At 45.1% G+C, this 17682-nt stretch overlaps 1 protein-coding gene across 5 annotated transcripts in view; it reads left to right on the forward strand.

Moving 5' to 3' along the window:
• Positions 1 to 17682, forward strand: part of CDK14 (cyclin dependent kinase 14) — a 701555-nt gene that overhangs the window by 636494 nt on the left and 47379 nt on the right. The window lies entirely within an intron of this gene.

The raw sequence follows: 17682 nt of genomic DNA on the forward strand, positions 1-17682 counted from the left end.
TTACTATCACTCACGCTCACCCGCGGTAAGTCTTGGTCCAATTTCTCCCGCAGAAGACTGTTAACTACTCCTCTGAGTTCCTCCATCTCTTCCTTGAGGTTCTTGTTCACACTTTGCCAGGTGGACAGGTGACCTCTGAGCTCCAAGATCTCTTTCTTGAGCTCCTCGACCCTGTGCTCAGCCGTTTGTCTCAGGACTCTTTCTCGTTTGACCCACTCATCCACCTCCTCTCTGAGGGCCTTATTCAGTCCTTGCCACGTTACCATGTGGCCTTTGAGCTCAGAGACTTCTTTCTCTAGCCCTGCTATTCTGTGCTCCCTTTCTTTCTCAGAGCCACAGTCACCCCCAGAGATTAAGTCATCCCTCCAGTTACTCACTAACCGTGTGACTACTTCCGCCGTCTTACCCACCAGGTCAGCGTCAGCTTTGTCACGAGTTTCAGTCAGCACAGCACTAGATTCTGTCCTAGTGGTGGCTACTGGCAACAACACGTCACAGTCACACCCCATCGTACGGTGAACCCCCAAGACACTCTCAATCCATGTGTCAGCTCCGCTCTTTTTGTTTACCACACCATTCTCATTCACACTGTGGTACCCTTCAGGTGACGTCAGGTCAGTAAATTCATCTAACGCAATTCTTTCTCTGGTCGCCCCTACGTCTGGCCTGTCCACGTTAGAAGGCGTCAGCGTCTTCGTATTGGTTAGTCCAACAGTAGGAACGTCTCCACCCTCGTGGCATATATCATCAAACCTGACAAAGTCCCGACCCCACTCCAAGGCATACAGTCATGGCCAAAAGTTTTGAGAATGACACAAATATTATATTTTCACATGATCTGCTGGCCTCTGGTTTTTATGTGTTTGTCAGATGTTTTTATCACATACAGAAATATAATTGCAATCATATTATGAGTAGCAAAAGGTTATATTGACAGTTAGAATGAGTTAATGCAGCAAGTCAATATTTGCAGTGTTGACCCTTCTTCTTCAGGACCTCTGCAATTCTCCCTGGCATGCTCTCAATCAACTTCTGGATCAAATCCTGACTGATAGCAGTCCATTCTTGCAAAATCAATGCTTTTATTTTGTCTGAATTTGAAGGTTTTTGTTTGTCCACCCGTCTCTTGATGATTGACCACAAGTTCTCAATGGGATTAAGATCTGGGGAGTTTCCAGGCCATGGTCCCAAAATCTCTATGTTTTGTTCCCTGAGCCATTTAGTTATCACCTTTGCTTTATGGCAAGGTGCTCCATCATGTTGGAAAAAGGCATTGTTGATCGCCAAACTGCTGTTGGACGGTTGGAAGAAGTTGCTCTCGGAGGACATTCTGGTACCATTCTTTATTCATGGCTGTGTTTTTAGGCAAGACTGAGAGAGAGCCCATTCCCTTGGCTGAGAAGCAACCCCACACATGAATGGTTTCAGGATGCTTGCCAGTTGGCATGAGACAAGACTGGTGGTAGCGCTCACCTGGTCTTCTCCGAATAAGCCGTTTTCCAGATGTCCCAAACAATCGAAAAGGGGATTCATCAGAGAAAATGACTTTACCCCAGTCCTCAGCAGTCCACTCCCTGTACCTCTTGCAGAATATCAGTCTGTCCATGATGTTTTTTCTGGAGAGACGTGGCTTCTTTACTGCCCTCCTTGAGACCAGGCCTTGCTCCAAGAGTCTCCGCCTCACAGTGCGTGCAGATGCACTCACACCTGCCTGCTGCCATTCCTGAGCAAGCTCTGCACTGCTGGTAGCCCGATCCCGCAGCTGAAACACTTTTAAGAGACGGTCCTGGCGCTTGCTGGTCTTTCTTGGGCGCCCTGGAGCCTTTTTGGCAACAAGGGAACCTCTCTCCTTGAAGTTCTTGATGATGCGATAGATTGTTGTCTGAGGTGCAATCTTTCTAGCTGCGATACTCTTCCCTGTTAGGCCATTTTTGGTCAGTGCAATGATGACTGCACGTGTTTCTTTAGAGATAACCATGGTTAACAGAAGAGAAACAATGATGCCAAGCACCAGCCTCCTTTTAAAGTGTCCAGTGGTGTCATTCTTACTTAATCATGACAGATTGATCTCCAGCCCTGTCCTCATCAACACCCACACTTGTGTTAATGGAGCAATCACTGAAACGATTTTAGCTGGTCCTTTTAAGGCAGGGCTGCAATGATGTTGAAATGTGTTTTGGGGGCTAAAGTTCATTTTCTAGGCAAATATTGACTTTGCAAGTAATTGCTGTTAAGCTGATCACTCTTTATAACATTCTGGAGTATATGCAAATTGCCATTAGAAAAAATGAAGCAGTAGACTTTGTAAAAATTAATATTTGTGTCATTCTCAAAACTTTTGGCCATGACTGTACACTAAGTCTGATGGTATACTGCCCCCTTGGCACTCACTGCCTCCGAGCCCCTCAAACATTATTCTGTCTACCGCATAGTTCACCATGACCCCATGTTTACAGCGAACCTGGACCATTTTTTCGGTCAGACAGAAAGTGAGAGGAGTTCTTACCAGAGTCACCTGACTCTTTGAGTCCAACCGTCCCGATATCCCTTCCCGGTGTAGCATCACGGTACACACTTGCGGCCAGTCATCACTCGGAAAGAATATCCCAAATTCTGGAAATGACATACATGAGCACTGCGGTTTCCCAGACATACCCACTGAGCCAACCAGTGCTGCCATTTCTTCACACTCGGCCCCTTTCTGGACCACCACCCCAATTTGGGTTACCGCCTCCCTCTGAGACTCCACCCCCTTTTGGGACTCCACTTCTTTTTTGGTTACCACCCACTTTGGGACTCCACCCCCTTTTGGGCTACTACCCCGATTTGGGTCACCGCCCCCTTTTGGGACTCCACCCCTTTTCGGGATCTCCCCATGTCAGTTATACCGGTCTTCTCAGACCACAGTTCACACCACACAGTTTATGTCTCTCACGATACCAGACAAGTCCTTGCTGGCACCACCACAGCTCCTGCTGTCACCGATCACCAGCACCAGCGGCTGCTGTTCACACACACAGCGGCTTGAGTCACTGCAGCTCCTGCTGCGCCGTCTTCGTGGACCCGCCGATCCACCGGAAGCCGCTTGTCACCTTCGTGACCCCACTGAGCCACATCAGGCCGCTTGTCACCTTCGTGACCCCACTGAGCCACATCAAGCCGCTTGTCACCTTCTTGACTCCCACTGAGCCACCGCAGGCTGAGTCGAAAAAAAGAAGAAAAAACACACCACCAAAAACTCACGTGTCCTGACTGTGTGCTATCCAGGACGCTCCTGTCTCCACCTGAGACCGTCCCACACACAGGGCGCATCGGCTGTGATTCAGGGAGCGACCCTCCTCCCAGGGTCTCCCAACACACCAGCCTCACCAGGTCCAGGGGCTCGGCAGGTGCTCTTCAGGACATCCATCTCCACCTGAGACTGCCCAACACTCGTGCCTCACCAGGTCCAAGGTCATACCACGTGCTCCTGGGATCCGACTCTTCTCCCAGGGCTAACCCTCCAGGACCTTTCCTCACTGAACCCTCCAGGTACACTGTCTGAGGTACACTGATGAGGTCACATGGCTATTACCTCATCATAGGTCCTTCACCTACTCACATAGCCTTTTACTATAGGTGTTATCAGACACACCCCTGGGTGGATTTGTAGGCAGCTAGAACCCGCCCATCTCTCCAGCTGCCTATATATAAAAATATATGTGTATATATATACTGTACGTGTGTGTATGTATGTATGTGTGTGTATATATATATATATATATATATATTACATATTATATAAAAAATTCAAAGAAAACAAAATGTTTGTTTCACAATATGTAATGTTTTCTGAAATTAGAGAAAAGGTTTTTGATTTCTCCCAGAAATAGTGCCATTCTACTGCATGGACTGTGGAAAGTTTTAAAAGTATTTGTCTAAATTCTTCTGAGATTCAATCTAACTTATGAACCAGGATGACGCTTTTCTTCTTTATCAAGGCTTTTATGCCAGAATTTAGTAGATAACTCTGCGTCCACCATTCACAGTAGGTGATGTCACAGCTCGCCTCCTCCTCCTGTACAATGACTGATAACAGCTCTATATGCAGTAGATAACACAGATCCACCATTCACAGTAGGTGATGTCACAGCTCATCTCCTCCTCCTGTACAATGACTGATAACAGCTCTATATACTGTAGATAACTCAGGATCCACCATGCTCAATAGCTGTTGTAACAGCTCACCTCCTCCTCCTCCTGTACAATGGCCTAGTCTATATACAGTAGATAACACAAGATCCACCACTCACAATAGGTGATGTCACAGCTCATTGGCACATGTCTATCCTCCAGTGTCTCTTGGCAGAGAAAACAGAAACAATGACAGTAAATCATTGTGAAAAAGGTTACAGGTAATTTTTTTTTTTTTTTAAAGAATTCCTCATAGTTTCGTCTGTTTGTGGACGTCCTGCAAACAAACATATATGGGGCCAACGCCTCCCATTTTTAAAAAAATGAAGTTAAAGTTTCATTCCAGTGGGTCTACTTTTTTCCAAACAACGCTGTGGTCATCCTTGGTTGTGCTCGGTTCTACAGCCTTATAGCACTGAGCTGCCATGTTAAAAACAACCCAGGGAAACTGGAGTTATTTCTGAAAAAGCTGTCCCATTTTTTTTTTTAATAGCGGACAAATCTTTAACCAATTTACAAACAATCGTCAAATTTTGGTTAAAAATATCACTGTAATGTATGGAAAATACACAAATAGCTTTACAATAGTGCCATATAGTGAACATACTGCCTTGTAGTCGCCTGATAATAATGCTCTCTACTGGTTTGGAGCAGTTGAGACAAAAGGGTCCCATACAATTTGGGGAAAAGTCAGCTGAACCTGCCATCTTGAGCGGTAGCTCAATTTTTTTCTATCACTGCTTTTGCCGATACGAGAGGAGATATTTCTGGAAAAGAGCTATCCACATAATAATAATTACCCAACAGTAATCCATTGGCGGCCTTCGTTGATCTCCCCAGATAAATCGTCCCATCGTTACGGTATAGTATGCCTGTAATGTATCATCTCTGAACTTCATGATGATCTATATGTCATAAATATTGATATTATCAAAAATAACGACCGACGTCAACATGAAACATCGTCCCTGAAAGGCGCTTTTCCCAAGCAGAGGACGCTCTCAGCGGCCGCTAGGTCGCTCCTTTCACTCCGAGACATTGAGTTGTGCTATGAGCCATTTTCATGACAATGGCTGACCACGACGGTCAACTGTGTAATGAATCTGGAACAGCTTTACTTTGAACTAAAACACATTTCTTTTCTAAAAAAAATTGCTTTAATGTCGGTGTGAATAATAGTGAGTCTCAATGGGGGTGAGATATAAAGGTCTGCAGTCTTTTATAGAGGTGGGTGGGGGCCAGCGTCAGCTTTATACTTTTTTTTTTTTTTTCAAAGCAACTTTCTCTAGCTTTGTACTCTTGGCGCCAATGTTCGTATTTATTTTCCATCCCCTGATCGTTTACAATTTCTGAATGTGATAAAGTATTGATTAGAAATTCAAATTGATTAACATTAGTATTTATAATATTGTATAGCTGTATTATCATAGGCATTTATGAATATGTAATATTTAAAGTTAATACAGAGTATTGCATTTTGTTTAAATTTTGATACAATATTAGAATGCACTTGTATATATACATTATATAGGAGATACTGGGACTGATGTATATACATTATATAGGAGACTGGGGCTGGTATATACACTCACTGGCCACTTTATTAGGTACACCATGCTAGTAAGGGGTTGGACCCCCTTTTGCCTTCAGAACTGCCTCAATTCTTCGTGGCAGAGATTCAACAAGGTGCTGGAAGCATTCCTCAGAGATTTTGGACCATATTGACATGATGGCATCACACAGTTGGCGCAGATTTGTCGGCTGCACATCCCTGATGCGAATCTCCCGTTCCACCACATCCCAAAGATGCTTTATTGGATTGAGATCTGGTGACTGAGGAGGCCATTTGAGTACAGTAAACTCATTGTCATGTTCAAGAAACCAATCTGAGATGATTCGAGCTTTATGACATGGCGCATTATCCTGCTGAAAGTAGCCATCAGATGTTGGGTACATTGTGGTCATGAAGGGATGGACATGGTCAGCAACAATACTCAGGTAGGCTGTGGCGTTGCAACGATGCTCAATTGGTACCAAGGGGCCCAAAGAGTGCCCAGAAAAAATTCCCCACACCATGACACCACCACCACCAGCCTGAACCGTTGATACAAGGCAGGATGGATCCATGCTTTCATGTTGTTTACGCCAAATTCTGACCCTACCATCCGAATGTCGCAGCAGAAATCGAGACTCATCAGACCAGGCAACGTTTTTCCAATCTTCTACTGTCCAATTTCGATGAGCTTGTGCAAATTGTAGCCTCAGTTTCCTGTTCTTAGCTGAGAGGAGTGGTACCCAGTGTGGTCTTCTGCTGCTGTAGCCCATCTGCCTCAAAGTTCGACGCACTGTGCGTTCAGAGATGCTCTTCTGCCTACCTTGGTTGTAACGGGTGGCAATTTGAGTCACTGTTGCCTTTCTATCAGCTCGAACCAGTCTGCCCATTCTCCTCTGACCTCTGGCATCAACATGGCATTTCCGGCCACAGAACTGCCGCTCACTGGATTTTTTTTCTTTTTCGGACCATTCTCTGTAAACCCTAGAGATGGTTGTGCGTGAAAATCCCAGTAGATCAGCAGTTTCTGAAATTCTCAGACCAGCCCTTCTGGCACCAACAATCATGCCACGTTCAAAGGCACTCAAATCACCTTTCTTCCCCATACTGATGCTCGGTTTGAACTGCAGGAGATTGTCTTGACCATGTCTACATGCCTAAATGCACTGAGTTGCCGCCATGTGATTGGCTGATTAGAAATTAAGTCTTAACACACAGTTGGACAGGTGTACCTAATAAAGTGGCCAGTGAGTGTATATGTTATATAAGAAAGACTGAGACTGATATATATACATTATATAGGAGACACTGGGCATGATGTATATGCATTATATAGGAAACTGGGGCTGGTATATATATGTTGTATAAGAAATGCTGAGACTGATGTATTTGCATTAGATAAGAGACACTGGGGCTGATATGTATACATTATGTAGGAGACACTGGGCCAACTGTATATGCATCACATAGGAGACACTGGCTGGTATATATGCACTCTGTAGGAGACACTGTGACTAGTGTTTATAAATTATATAGGAGACACTGTGGCTGGTATATATACATTATATAGGAGACATTGGGACTGATGTATATACATTATATAGGGGAGACTGGCTGGTGTATATACATTATATAGGAGACACTGGGACTGATATGTGTACATCACATTGGAGACACTGAAACTGCTGTACATACATTATATAGGAGACATTGGGCTGTGTATTAGCAATATAGGAGACACTGAGACTGGTGTATATACATTATATAGGAGACACTGGGACTGGTGTATATACATCATATTGGAGACACTGAAACTGCTGTATATAAAGTATATTATATAGGAGACATTGGGCTGCTGTATATATATATTATATAGGAGACACTAAGACTGGTGTATTTACATTATATAGGAGACACTGGGGCTGGTGTTTATGCATCACATCATGCCAGTATACTAGCGCATATATAGGGCTAATATCATCATGCATACTTTTTGAAAACACTTTGTATACTGATTCCGCACTTGAATTTATTATATTTATTATACTCAATTTGGGATCAACTATATTTATCTTTTGGAGGTTTTACATTTATTCCTTTTTTTAGGCCTTTTTATTGAGTCAGATACTTTCATCTTTTTCACTGCTTGCGCGTTACCATAATTTGTGTGGCTTCATTTGCATATTTTGTCCCTACATTATTAACTTTTAATTATTTTTAATATTTTTATTCAATAAAAATCTTGTATTTTAATGGCATATAGCTTCTGCTGCTCTTGTTGATTAATATATACATCACATAGGAGCCACTGGGGCTGGTGTTTATACATCACTTAGGAGGCACTGGGCCAGGTGTATATGCATCACATAGGAGCCACTGGGGCTGGTGTTGATACATCACATAGAAGACACTGGGGCTAGTTGATATACATCACATAGGAAATGCTGTAACTGCTTCATATACATCCACCCACAAATATCATCCTGATGCTCACACTGGCCAGTGTCAGAACGCAATCAAGTGTTGAGTGCACCACATCATTCAGTAGTCGAGTACTGAGTTCACTGAAGCATTCAGTAGGCAATGTGTTTTGTGCACTGCAGCATTCCGCAGTCCAGTGCTGAGTGCACTGCAGCATTCAGTAGTCCAGTGTTGAGTGCACTGCAGCATTCAGTAGTCCAGTACTGAGTGCACTGCAGCATTCCGCAGTCCAGTGTTGAGTGCACTGCAGCATTCAGTAGTCCAGTACTGAGTGCACTGCAGCATTCCGCAGTCCAGTGCTGAGTGCACTGCAGCATTCAGTAGTCCAGTGTTGAGTGCACTGCAGCATTCAGTAGTCCAGTGTTGAGTGCACTGTAGCATTCAGTAGTCCAGCGTTGTGTGCATTGCAGCATTCAGTAGTGAATAGTTGTGTAGTTGTATTTGCAGCCTAAAAAAGAATTAATGGACAGGCTGCCAGAAAAATAGGGCCGACGGCCGAAGCAGGAGTGCTACAGAATCACATTTATGTATCAGAAATTTCAGCGTTGATTACCAGATAGCTTTTCTTTTCATTTTTTACTAAGAACCTGACACAATTTAAGGAATCAAAAAGCCTGTGGAATTATTTTCACTTCTTGTGTAAATGTCGCTGTTCTCCCGAATCCGTTAATGTTTTTCTTTTATTCCTGCTCCTCTCCGTTCCTGAGATATGGCCTCCTCTTCCCTAAATCTAGTATGTAAGCCAACTGCATGTGGTTCTCAAAAGAAACCAGGAAAAATTTGAGGATCACACCCACTTGGCTAAAATGCTAAATTTGCAGAGGAGACCATATATCAGGAATGGAGAGGAGCAGGGAAAAAAACGAAAAACTGAACAAAATTCAGAAGAAAAGCGGCATTTACATCAGGTAAAAAAAAAATCCATCTTTTTGGCAAGTGACGGGTCGGGTCTTTTTTAAAGTGGGGTCCACTCTTGTCAACTTATTTTTATTAAAAAGTATTGATTTGAATTTTTATTTGAAATTTGATTTTGGAAGTCTGCTCAAATATGGCCAGGTAAGTTGATGTGCACATTATTGTATGTTCTTCATTAAGCTCTGGCCACAGCCTTCATCAGTCCCACCAAGCTGCTACTTCTGGCCCTGGACGTGCAACATCTTCTTCCAACATCTTCACCCTAGAAGCGGAAGACACAGCCTCTCACATCATGACTTACTTTTGTGATGTCAGAGGCCCACTCAGGGCTGAAAACATCTGTGCCGAATGAATGTCCTGGAAGAGTCAATGGTGTCAGGTCCTCCGGAGAAAGAGATCCTCTTTGTATCAACTTCAATATATGAAGTCCAGGAAAGGGAAACCCTTCTCTATTACAGAGGTTTTCCACTACTCGGACAACCCCTTTTGAATTATGTTTCCCCCCAGTATTATAATATAATAACACTTTTACACACAGTCGGTGCCAGTGCTATTCCAGCGGTGTCGGCACTTGCTCTCCTGTGGATCACGTGACATTGTTGCTTCCCCCAGATGTATGGGATTTGTCTGAAGGCGGGGAGAGGTGCAGCAGCCGCTGGTTGACTGCAGGGATTGCGTGATATAATAATGTCATGCAAACCCCTGGAGAGCCAGGGCCAACACAGCGTCGGCACCAGAGGTGGAGCAGCACCACTGCAACAACGCCAGCACCAGAGGTGGAGCAGCACCGCTGCAACTTTCCCGGCACTAGAGGTGAAACAGCGCCGCTGCAACAGCGCTGGCACCAGAGGTAGAACAGCACCAGCACTAGAGGTGGAACAGCGCCGCTTCAACAGTGCCAGCACTAGAGGTGGAACAGCGCCACGGCAACAGCGCCAGCACTAGAGGTGGAACAGCGCCACGGCAACAGCGCCAGCACTAGAGGTGGAACAGCGCTGCTGCAACAGCGCTGGTACCAGAGGTAAGTATAAGTGTTGTTATTTTACTGGAGGGGAAACATAGGGATTAAGAAGGTGTTGTTCAAGTAGTGGACAACCGCTTCAACTTAAAATTCCTTAGCTGGGTGCTTGAAAATTGGTTTTCTAAACTAATCTTCCCCCTTTTAAGCCTCATATCTTATAACAGGTAGCTTCAGCCATGCTGTCATTGAGATACAAGGAGGATATTATACGTTTGCCCTTCGTGGCGGTCTCGTATTTTTTGGTAGGAGCTTGAGTAGAGGAACCTTTCGATGGACCTTTTCACCACTTGTAACTTGAGGTATCTTAAAAGCCGGCAAGAAAATTAGCACATTAAGAATAGCCTAAACCTCCAGATAATTGAAGTAATTAAATCTTAACCAACATTAACACAAGTTTAACATTCCTTCGACAGCGGTTAATTACCACATGAACATGCCCGCTATAGAGTGCACAGATGAATACCGTTTGGAGGAATGGGGAAGGAAAGCTGGATTTTTTTTTTTTTTTTTGCTTTTTCTTCGCTTGTATTCATCTTTTGATAAGGTTTAATTAAAACTGTCTCTGCATTGTCATGAGAATGAATGTGCTTGTTTTTTTTCCATGAAAGCCAAATTATTCACTTGAGCCATGGTTGAGTAATCAAAGTCATTGAAAAGTTTGGGGGTACATTGTCGTTAGTGAGATATAATTACCAACATTCCCTGTGAAGTGTTCTTTTTTGTTGTTATTATTATTATTTTAATGTAATTTTGCTGCTAATGTGACTCATTCACAAACAATTCTGTGCCCTGCACTGAGGGAGGCAGCGACATACTGAACTCTGTACGGCTCTGGCCACTTAGTTCTAGCTAATAAGGAGGTTTTAATACGGTTCTGCCATTAAACATGATTATCAGCTTTAAAGAGGAAGGCTTTAACCTCATAAAGACTATATTACATTCTGGTTCAGTATTATTGTAGTTGTAATTTTACATATATAGGCAGTATTATAGTAGTTATATTCTTGTACATAGAGAGCAGTATTATAGTAGTTATATTCTTGAACATAGGAGCAGTATTATAGTAGCTATATTCTTGTACATTGGGGCAGTGTTATAGTAGTTATATTCTTCTACATTATTATAGTACAGTATTATTCTTGTACATTATTATAGTACAGTATTATCTTGTACAGTATTATAGTAGTTATATTCTTGTTCATAGAGAGTAGTATTATAGTAGTTATATTCTTGTACATAGGAGCAGTATTATAGTAGTTCTATTCTTGTACATAGAGAGTAGTATTATAGTAGTTATATTCTTGTACATAGGAGCAGTATTATAGTAGTTATATTCTTGTACATAGACAGTAGTATCATAGTAGTTATATTCTTGTACATAGGAGCAGTATTATAGTAGTTATATTTTTGTTCATAGAGAGTAGTATTATAGTAGTTATATTCTTGTACATATTGGCAGTATTATAGTAGTTATATTGTTGTACATAGGAGCAGTATTATAGTAGTTATATTCTTGTACATAGGAGCAGTATTATAGTAGTTATATTCTTGTACATAGGAGCAGTATTATAGTAGTTATATTCTTGTACATAGGGGCAGTATTATAGTAGTTATATTCTTGTTCATAGAGAGTAGTATTATAGTAGTTATATTCTTGTACATAGGACCAGTATTATAGTAGTTATATTCTTGTACATAGGGGCAATTTTTATTGTATAAAACCAACAAATACAATTAAAATAAACAGAATTCTTCCTTAATACAAAACAAATTCTCATGAATGCATCAGACAATAATTACAGAACTAAATTAATACATTAGGAATAAAGGTAACTTAGAGTTCACTCCTGTGGAAGGAAGAATATGAAATAAACACTTTTAGTAACACGATCATGTTATTATCCCACGGAGACATTCCTCCATAGTTTCTCATTACTCTGACATTTCTTTATCTCTAACGCTCTTATCCATCTGAGTTCGGACAGTATCTTTGTGGCTACGGTGAGGGGATGGAAGGGCTCGCTGTGGAGAGACACTCGGGTTCTCATGTGCCAGTGGTAATACTTAATGGTGGTAATGATCAGGTACATTGTCCCCCTGTCGATGTTACCGTCAGTGGATGGGACTCCATAGATAATGTCAGGGTAATTCAGGGACAGCAGTCTGGGGATTTTCAGCTTGGTCGATACTTCCGTCCATATTTCCCTACCTCCCCAGCAATCACAAATAAAATGCTCCATAGTTTCCTCCTGCTGACAACCAAGGGGACAGTTCCGATCCGAAACACTTAAATATTTTAAGTTCCCCCTCACAAAGAGCTTCCCATGTAGCGACAGCCAAGCAATGTCAAAAAACTTTGCTGGAAGTCGCCTCCCGTTGAGGAACCGGAGACTGTCCTGAAGGGTCTTGGTGGCACAATCTCTTAGGGCCAGTGGAGACTGGAAGAAAGTCCTACATATATGAGCACACAGATCTTTCCTCGTATTACTCTCAATGTAAGACTTCTCCAGTCCCCACTTCCTGACACACTTCAGACCATATTCCAGATACTGGGGGAGGTGGTCACCTGTCCATCTCCTCCTCTTGAGACTGCCGCCTCGCACCCAAGATTCCGCAAAAGGCAATATCCAATACCTGATACTATTCGCCCACAGGGAGCTACTGTTTGAATCCATGCTCCCAAAATTTACTTTCAGAAACAAGGAGTCAAAGAAAACCCTTGGATTTAACATATCCAGCCCGCCCTCACTCCGCCGTAGGTACGTTATTCCCCTCTTTATCAGGTTCATCCTGTTCCCCCACAAGAGCTGGAAGAACAGGCTGAGGAGCCTCGCCGAGAAGGATTCTGGCAAAGGAAAAACGACAGAGACGTACAAGAAGACGGGGACCAGGTACTTCTTCAATATAGCAACCCTTTCTCTGTAAGTCAGCCTCCAGTTCTTCCATCGCTGAACCTTTGCATTTCCGGTCTCCAATTTTTCCTCCCAATTTAGGCTGGCATTATCTTCCCTCCCAAATTTCACCCCTAAGATCTTAATATGGGTGGAGGCCTTAACAAACTGTGGCAGATCAAAGTCTGGGTCAGATTGCAATGTCCACAGAGCTTGACTCTTCTCAAGGTTGACCAGAGACCCGGAGGCCTCTGAGTAACTTCTGATGGCCGCAGACAACATCTGCACCTCATGAGGATTAGATATCACCAGCGTCACATCATCCGCGTAGGCAACCACCTTCAGAGGCAAGCAGTGGGGGACCGGCACCCCCCAAAAGTTACACTCCTGCAGTGACCTCAGAAACGGGTCTATGGCAAAAACATACAGGAGTGGACTCAGCGGGCAGCCCTGTGTCACCCCCGCCTCAACTCCAAAAGTGCCACCCTGCCAACCATTAATCAGAGGAAAGCTCACCGCCTCTCTGTACAAAGTCTTCAGCCAATCCACAAATTGTCCTGGAATACCGTACTTTGACAAAGTGGCCCACAGATAATCATGATCAACTCTGTCAAAGGCTTTAGCCTGGTCCAGACTGACAACATATCTCCCACACCGTAGAGCTTTACATCTCTCAAACATCTCCCGTATCGAGATGACCGCTCCAGAGATGTTCCGCCCTTTTACTGTGCCAAACTGAGAGCCTACCAACAGTGCCGGGGACAAACAGACTAACCTAGAAAACAGGATCTTCGCCAGAATCTTCCTGTCAACATTCAAGAGGGCAATTGGCCTCCAGTTCTTGATGTCGCTCGGCTCCTTACCTTTAGACAGCAGAATTAATGAGGACACTCTCATGGATGGAGGCATCAGGTGATTTTCTACACAATTTTTGTAAACATCCACAAGAATTGGAGCCAGGAGGTCTCTGAATTTCTTATAAAATCCTGCTGTTATACCATCCGGACCTGGTGCCTTCTTCAGATGTAACTTATCAATAGCCTCCTTAACCTCCTCCACCGTTAATTCTGCTGTCAAAGGAGAAAAGTCCAGATCATTAGTATCAGGCGTTGGAGTTGCCTCCAAGAATTGAGTCATTTTATGTTTATCCAAAGCCTTCCTCTGAAACAAGTCAGTATAATAAGATTTCACAACCCCCAGGATACCCTCCCGAGATTCCTGCAATACACCCTGGGAGTCAATGAGACCTGTGACCAATTTATTGGCCACCCGCTCCCGGCAATTCTCAAAGGGATCAGGTGCCCCTAAGACCCCATAATCCCGTTCAAGAACCAAGGAGGTATACCTGCTGTACTGATACTGCCTTATCTCAGATTTCAACCGGTCGATCTTCTCTTTGTTACCCCCGCCCTCCGAATAGAGTGACTCCATTTCTTTGCTCAGCCTTAGGTACTGGCTATACTTACTCCTGCCCTTCTTAACTGACAGTCTCTTCAAGAGGTATCTGATATCATCCTTGACGTCCTCCCACCAGTCGGCCATGTTGTCATAGAAGTCCACTCTCTGTAGATGACCCTGCAAAAGGGAGTGGACACAACTCTGGACAGAGACATCATGGAGGAGGCTGGAATTGAGTCTCCATAACCCCCTACCAACATCAGCTCACTTAGTGGCCCCCAGGCAGAAATATAGGGCAAGATGGTCTGAGTATGGGACGACTCTCTCACTCATGGCACCAATGACTTCCATGGGACTTACAAAAGCCAGATCTATTCTACTGCCTCTATTGGAGCAGGAATAGGTTAATTTTGGCTTTCGACCTCCCCGTTTAAAGACGTCCCCTAATCCGGCCTGCAGGACTATGTTATTCAAGATCCTACCATCCCTCGTCACGGTTCTACCTGAAGAGCTGTCACCTGATGTCAGTATGGCATTAAAGTCCCCCGCCATTATCACTGGAAGAGAGGTGAACAGATAAGGCTTGACATCATTAAATAACTGTATCCTGTCAGTCACCGTCTGTGGCCCATAGATGTTAATAAGCCTAAGTCGCCTCCCATGGACAGTGACTTCCAGGACCAGACACCTTCCCATAACCACCTCCGTCATCCTATGTACTGTCACATCCCTGGTGTTGAACAGAATGGCGACCCCGGCGTACGGCTCCACAGCCAGTGACCAAAAAGAGGGACCAGACCGCCATTCCCTCTCAGCCTCCCTCATGAGCCCCTGAGTCGTCAGCCGCGTCTCCTGCAGAAAGATGACATCTGCGTCCAGGTATCGGAGATGGTCATAGACAGCGTGCCTCGTCCTCCTCACCTTAATGCTGTTCACATTACTGGATGTTATTTTTAATGAGAAATCCGCCATCACAATGCCACAACAGAGGAGCAGAGATGTAAAAGCCGCCATCATAAGTCTGGGTCACAGATGTTCTGACTACCACCGGTCTCCATGTCAGACTGTATCTCAGTGTCAGCAAGTACGGGCTTCCGTTTTGTAGGGGGATGGTCCGCTACGTCCCTGTCATACTCAGTCTCTATTCTTTTTATCTCTTCCTCCAAGTCCCCATCAGACTCAGACAAAACATCAAACTTATTGGACACGACCATCACACCTGCCGAACTCTGGACTTTTTTCCTGCCACCCTGGCTAGTGACATACTCCTCCTCAGGTTTACGGGAGGCCTTGTCCTTTTTTTTTCCTTTTTACCTGATTACAGCCACTTTCTTCAGCTAGAGATGGTGATACTGAAGAGGTGGCTACATGTGGCTGCTGGACCTGAGGGACGACCTCCATGCTCCCCTCTGTGCAAAGCTGCTCTGATGTTACCTGAGCGGACCCCTGGTGGACCTCTGACCTGGTCAGTACTGTCCCTGACATTAAAGCCTCCTCCTCCTGAGCCTCTGTCCCTGTCACTAACTCCTCATCAGGAAGGAGCTTGCATATATTGTGCCAGGCATCAGGACAGTCCCTGTGAGGGTGGCCGATCTCCCCACAGAGATTGCACTTGATGTTCTGGCAATCTGCCGCTAAGTGGCCGACTTCCCCGCACAGGCTGCACTTTACCACGGTACAGGTGTTTGCCAGGTGACCCACTTTACCACACTTAAAACACTTTCGTGGCTGCCCAGGGTAGAAGCAAACCCCCTTCTCCCTCCCGATAAAGGAGTTGGGTAAGTGAGCCGTGATATTGTTGTGGTGGCGCAGTTTCACCAGCACCTTCCATCCACCGGTCCATATACCGTCCTCATCCCTGTTTTTGGTGAGGTCGAAGACAAGGTCACAATGCCTCCGGAGCCACACCACAATGTCCTGCGGGGGAACAGCCTCATTCCAAAAGATGATATTAACCGTGGCGGTATCCGGCTTAGATATTGGAATGAAGCTGAACTTATTCCAGCCATCAGCATCCCTGAACTTGGGGAAATTGGCCCAGAATCTGTCCAGATCAGACATAAGCTTAAAGCTGATATCATAGCCCTGTCTGTCTGGCAGATTGATGACCGCCAAGATATTAACCGGCGCAAACCCCATCTGGCGGCACAGAAGCTCCCTGACCACCAGCCTCCTGTCCGGCAGATCCTCCTTGGCACCTCTGTGCCTGAACCGCACCACATTCCTCCTTTTGAAAGCCTGCCCAGTGTAATTGGCGCTGGAGGTAAAGGATGGAGCGCCGCGGCTCCAAACATTACTGGGAGGGACCTGTGGGGCCACACTGGGCTGACTGACAGGGCGAGGGTCTGCAGCGGAGGGGCCTGTTGCACCTTGTGTGCTGGAACCCAAAGGGGGGAAATCACAGACATTTTGCACATTATTATCATCATCATCAACCTCAATAGCGTCATCAGGATGCGCAATGTCCACCACAGTCTTTGTACCCCCTTCAGCCCCCAACACCACATGAACAGTATCAATATCCCCAGAATTAGTGCTCTCCTGGGCTCCAACAGTAGATGCAGTCTCATGTCCACTGTCTTGCTGTTGTGCTGGGCATGCTGGGACTTGTGGTACCGCTGAGATCTGAGCCTCTTGCTCCTGCTTGGGGTCTGCTGCAGGTAGTTGCGGCTGCTGGTGCAGTATCTGACCCTCCTTAAAACAGAAGCTAGCGGGCTGCAGCACCGGCCGTACCTGCTGCCGGGTCCCACCTGGGACAATGTCTGTGCGGGAACCAGCAGAGTCCTGCGCGCAGGACCTAAACCGCTCCTGGTTCCTATATGTCTCTGCCAGGGGCCCCATCCTCGCCAGCACACAGTCTATGTCCCGCACCACAGTCGCCAGTTCTACCCCCAGTGCATTCAGTCTCTGGTCATATACAGAGTGATCCCCAGGATTCGCAGCCTTCAACTTGTAAATACAGTCAATTTCCATTTGCAGAAGATTCCTCTGCTGCTGCAACTCACCCATCCTCCTGACCAGTCCTGGTATCTCCTCTGCCAGCTGTAGCTCCGGGGCACGCGGCGGCTCCTTCTGGGGTCTTGCTTTAGGGGTTGACACGTTGGTTTTTAATGTCGCTGGTTTTGTGGCTCCAGCATCCGCAACACTTTTACCGCTGCCACCAGCCTGCAACCTCGTGCGTCCAGAGCTCGCCATGCTGGTCACCACATGTCCCAGCTGAAGGTTCTCCTGGAGTGTTTGCTTCTCCAGAG

This window comes from Dendrobates tinctorius, unplaced genomic scaffold (genome assembly GCF_039654945.1).
Source record: "Dendrobates tinctorius isolate UK_male_01 unplaced genomic scaffold, ASM3965494v1 ptg000070l, whole genome shotgun sequence".
In the NCBI taxonomy this organism is placed as follows: domain Eukaryota; kingdom Metazoa; phylum Chordata; class Amphibia; order Anura; family Dendrobatidae; genus Dendrobates; species Dendrobates tinctorius.